The sequence below is a fragment of the Gossypium hirsutum genome, chromosome A10 (genome assembly GCF_007990345.1).
Source record: "Gossypium hirsutum isolate 1008001.06 chromosome A10, Gossypium_hirsutum_v2.1, whole genome shotgun sequence".
Classification (NCBI taxonomy): domain Eukaryota; kingdom Viridiplantae; phylum Streptophyta; class Magnoliopsida; order Malvales; family Malvaceae; genus Gossypium; species Gossypium hirsutum.
The window spans coordinates 107,154,879-107,160,878 of NC_053433.1; positions in this window are offsets into that span (position 1 = coordinate 107,154,879).

The following is a 6,000-nucleotide window of genomic DNA, read 5'->3' on the forward strand; positions in this document are numbered from 1 at the left end:
AAACAAACCCAACAACCAAACCCAATTACATCAGCCCAAATAAACCCCAACTAGACCTAGCCCACCTAATCCAAAAAAAACCCAAAACAGAAAACAGAAACCCTAGGAGCCGCCTCTGCTCCCTGTCCCATCGCACCATGCCTACTCCACCTGCTCCACTGCCCGTGTCAGCACCACCCATCCACCTGCAAGGACCAAAGAAGAGAAAAGACAACATAGAAAAATAATGTAAATGGCTTTAAAAAGCCAAAGCAGAGACCCTTTGAAGGGGGCTTTTGTTATTTTTTCGACAATTTCTTTTCTTTGAAAATACAAAACATTCGGCAGTCATTTATCTACAAGAAATAGATCTAAACACGAGCATAAAATCGCAGAAAAAAAAACACAAATGAGAGTTCAAAGGTTTCAAGTAAAAGGTTTATTATTTTCGTTTTTTTTGTTATTTTATTTTTTTAGAACCTATTTACCCTTTTTTTTCTACTAAATACATATATATACATATTTTAAAAAAAATTACCTTTCGAGTTCCGGCCACAGCGCGGTGGCCGACAGCGGCGCTCCAGCGACCCGATCGCCGGATTCTGGCTCTGGCCAGAGAGGAAGAGAGTGAGAGAGAGAATGGAGGTTTTTTTTTAGAAGTATGCAGAAAATAAAAAAAATTAGTTTTTTTTTACTTATATAACAGTACCAAAACGGTACCGTTTTAGACCTTCCCTTCAAGGAGCAAAACGGCATCGTTTTGGGGTGGAGAGGGCCGACCCGACCCGTCCGGCCTTGGATCCTCGTGTTTTTGAAGCGGAGGGGTTATTTGTGCTTTTGGCCCTTCCGCTTTTTTATTACTTTGCAATTAAGTCATTTTTTATTTTTAATTTGGACCTAAAATTTGTCGCGATTTTCAATTTAATCCTAGCTGATGCTGTGCGTTTTAGGAAGGGGGTTATTGCACTTTAGGCCCTCCGTTGTTTCAAGCGCGTTTAAATAAGCCCTTTTCTTCTTTTTTATTTCAAATTTGTCCCAAAACTTCGTTTTTAATTAGAATTTAGTCTTTTTTTTTTAATTTAAGTTGATTTTTATATTATCTTTGCTATTTTAATTTTTTAATATTAGTTCCAATAATATTATGTATATACTTTTAAATACACTCTTTTATTTTCTTTTATTATAAATATTATTACTTTATTTTCCTTACGATATTATTATATCATATTGTCTTTTTTTGTTTTTTTAATATCATTATTACATCATTATTATTTTTCATGTACACATTATTTATATTATTTTTATGATTATTATTGTATTTATTTTTACTACTATTATTATATTTATTATTAGTATTAGTATTATAATTACTATTATTACACTTATATGTATATATATTTATATGTAAAGTTATCAATGGTTATTTTAATATTATCATCATCTCAATATTAATATGTATTTATTTTTAACATATATATGTATATATTTATGAAGTATTATTAATAATTGTTTTGTAACATTATTATTATTTCTAATGTGTATGTATTATATATATTTTTTAACACCATATTATGTATATATTTTATATTATATATATATGTATTTTTTAATATTATATTTTTATATGTATTATGTATATATTTTTAATATCACATTATTCATATATTTTTTATATTATCCCATGTAAATACTTTCAATACTACATTATGCATATATTTTTGTCTATATTATATATACTTTTAATACTCAATACTATTATTATGAATATGTTCTTGGTATATATATATATTTCTTTATTCATATATTATTATCATTATTTTCCACTTTAAATTATACTATTTTTATTTTTGTACATACTTTTAATATTATTATTATATATAAATTTTCAATATATATATGTGTATATTTATGTAATATTTGTGTTTCAATATTATTATTATTTCTAGTATGTATATATTATGTATATATTTTTAATACTACGTATATATTTTTTATTTCTATTATTACGTATATATTTTAATACATATATGTATATATTTATATATCGTTATTATTAGTTATTTTTTTATATTATTACTGTTTTCAATAAATATTGTATATATTTTTAATCTAGTATTATATGTTCTACATATATATGTTCCCTACTATTTCATATTTATATTATTACTATTATTATCATGTTTAATACCATGTGTATTATTATCGTTTTATACTATTATTATTTATATTATTATTATTATTATCGTTTTCGTTATCATTGTCATTTTTCTTTTGCCATGTTTTATTTATTTTTATTTATTTATTTATTTACTTATGTATTCGATCATTTCATTTTCCTCATGCATTTGTTTTTATTTACATATTACTAGCCTTGCTATTATTTCATCTTTTATAATTGCTCATATTATTGTTTTTGACACCGTCGCACCTTTTATTATGTTATTATACGAATTAATACCATAATTTGCTTTTATGTTTTACTATAAATCACGTTATATTTTTTACTCAATACATTAAAATAATTCTTTCATAAAAGTAATATTCCGTATTTGATAATTCGAGACAATCGTGCCCTAACTTACTGGGTTTCGATTTTTCTCATTTAACCTAAGTAACGGAATATTCTTTTAAATCACAATACGAGTTTTGAAGTAAATGCTTACTCTCGAAGATGCGAGGTGTTGTGTCCTAACTTACTGAATACGACATCTTGTTACCTCGAGAAAAGAGCTTTTTGCAAATAAAGGCAATATTCGGTATTAAGAAATTCGAGAAAACGTGCCGTAACTTACTGGGTTTCGACTTTTCTCGTTTACCCTAAATAACCGAATATCATTTTAAAAAAAATTAGAATACATTAATTTTAAATAAAAGCAAGCTCATTCTCAAAGTTCGAGATGTCGTGTCCTAACTTGCTGGGCGTGACATTTTATTACTTCGAGATGAGAGAGTCCTTAACACCTGTTTTAATTTATTCGATCATTTTTAAATTAGCATTAGTACAAAGAGGGATCGTAGTTTAAATTCTTTCAAGTTTTCAAATCTTCGACACTAAGACACTAATTAATCAACTAGGTACCAATTTTGGGCGTATCGAGGGTGTTAATCCTTCCTCGTGCGTAACCGACTCCCGAACCTGTTTTCTTGATTTGCGTGGACCAAAATCGTTGTTTAAATAAATCAAACCGTTTATTAAAAACAACCACTTTTACGATGTGACCCGATCGCACCTCATCAAAAAAAGATTGGTGGTGACTCCCATTTTTTCATTTTCGTTTCCAAAATCAAGTTGACCGCCGTTTTTCAAAAAATGGTTTCGACAGCTTGGCGACTCCACTGGGGACCCAAATAAGAGAGTCAAGCCACAAGTTGATTAACTTTTGTCTTTTTGTCGAAAATTGAAAACTTGGTTTTGCTATACGATCCTTTAATTGCATTTCATCCGTTTTCATCCGTTGGTTTTACGATTTTCATCATTTTATTCATATTGTCTTTATTTGCTTCGAGCTTTTTGTATATCCCTGCACATTGCATTGCATGACCGCGCGGTTACACCCTTTTAAGTGGGAGTGAGAAACTATTCCTTCGTGAGGTTTTCACTTCCGTGTAGGATAGTGGATCACTTTCGGGATACATTTATACGTATGTCTTCGTGAGATTTTCATCTCCGTGCAGCCATAGAAAAATGTATCCCCCTGAACTGAACTGTAACATCCCGAAATAGGGCCTAAACGGAACAGTGGTTGCGAAACCACAAATCCGAGGTAGAATGTAACGGCCTAATTTTCAGTGGTGTCGAAAATGGTGATTTGATATCACTAAATCGGACAAATAAGATTGAACAAGATAGTAACTTAATATTTATGAGTCAAGTAAGAATTTAGAAGAATTTGTGAAATGATGAAATTAGTGAATTAAAATAAGTGATTTAGAGTTGTTTAAAAGGTAAGATAAGTTTAGTAACACCTCAAGCTTGACTCCGGTGACGGTTTCGGGCGTGGGGGCGTTACATAAACTCGTTCTATATGAGCCTATGATGGGTGAGGATCGAGGAATCTGCTAGTTCAGGTACCCTTACTTTAGAACCGAGCCACATGTAGAAAGACCTAGGAGCCCACCTTAGGTAGAGCTATGCCAAACCCTAGTGGTCACCCCGATAGGTTTTCTATTTTTTATTGTTTATTTCTTCTGCACTGACATATTTTGTTTTGTTTTGTCTTTGATTGCATTGCACTACATCATCATAGAAAGGAGGTGTTGATTCATATTCGATTATTAAATAGAAGAGCTTGTCATGAGAAAATAGATTTTTTGATAAAGTGGATTATAATACAGTTGTCTGAATATGGTCTGAGTAAACAACAAGAGAAGGCTGATAGTTTATGAAGGAATACACGACTTTGCTTCATCGCCTGAGGATTCAAGCCAACAAAGATTATTCGAGAGCCGTCATGTCTTAGAGAAGCTAATGAGTATCGTGGGGATAAGTGAGCAACGAGTCGCAGCCTGGATCAAGCAAAAAGGAGTTAATGGAGACATCTTTTAAAAAATTCGCAAGACTCGACCATAACATCCGGAAATCAAAAGGAAGATAGGTGTCTTCGCTTGGAATATGAGAGAAAGGCTGTATATATAATGCGTTTTATGTAAAGGAATTTTTTTCTAGAAAAGTTGTTCTAATGGAATTGAATTCGTAATCAACGCCTCTCTTTCTTTTTGCATTCATCCCTTGCATTTGCATTGCATTTCATCACATGCATTAGATTTTCACAAAAAAAAGACCCTAATTAGGTAAAATTATTTCAGTTAATATGGGAACTGACAAAATTAAAACGACTAGGCATCTTTATGGTACACGAAAAAAGAAAAAAGATATGGATCAAAGATTGGAAAGACTTGAACAACTTCAAAGAGAGATGTAAGACCAGTTACAAATGCAAATGCAAGACCAATTGACAAGGATCTAGCAAGATATGAGGGACCAAATGCTAGAGTCCCAAAGGAATATGATGAATCAGTTGCCCCAATTACTGACTAAGGGGCTAGAAAAAGGAAAAAACTCCATGATCAATGCTAGGGATGACAATGAGGAGCCTCTGTACCCTCCGGGTTTCACCCCGACAAACGATCAGATATGTCCGCAAGGTGCACCTACTGCTATCAGATCCCAACATTAGGCCGATACCTCGGCACCCGTGAACTACCCGACAGGCTTGGTTTTCAATCCGAGGAACAGTCCAACCAAGCATGTAGTTTTGAATCTAGACAGAATGGTAGAAATAGAAAAAGCAAGGGTTGAACTACCAAAACAACTCGAAGATCGATACAAGTGGTTGGAGAAAAAACTTAGAACGATGAAGAATACTGATTACCATCGCGGGGTTGAAGCCAAAGATCTCAGCTTGGTCCCAGATTTAGTACTCCCACCAAAATTTAAGACTCTAGAGTTTGAAAAGTACAATGGGACTAGTTGTCCTGAAGCTCACATCACAATGTTCTGTCGAAGGATGACAGAATATGTTAATAATGACCAATTATTAATTCATTGCTTCCAAGATAGTCTGATCGGGTCAGCAGCTAAATGGTACAATAAATTAAGTCGTGCTAAAATTAATTCATGAAAGGACTTAGCACGGGCTTTCATGAAGCAGTATGGCCACGTGACTGACATGGCGCCCGACAGAATTACACTACAGAATATGGAAAAGAAGCAAAGTGAGAGCTTCAGGCAATATGCCCAAAGATGGAGAGAGGTAGCGACACAAGTCCAACCACCTCTTCTAGAGAAAGAAACTACGATGCTTTTCGTTAACACTCTGAAAGCCTCGTTCATTACCTATATGTTGGGAAGCGCTACCCTGAGCTTCTCAGACATAGTAATGTCCGGCGAGATGATTGAAAATGCAATGAGGAGCGGGAAGATAGATGTAGGAGAAAGCGCGAAGAGGTCAACCCCAAAGAGAAATGAAACTGAAGTGAATAATATTAGCAAAGGGTATTCTAAATTGGTCAACGTAGGCC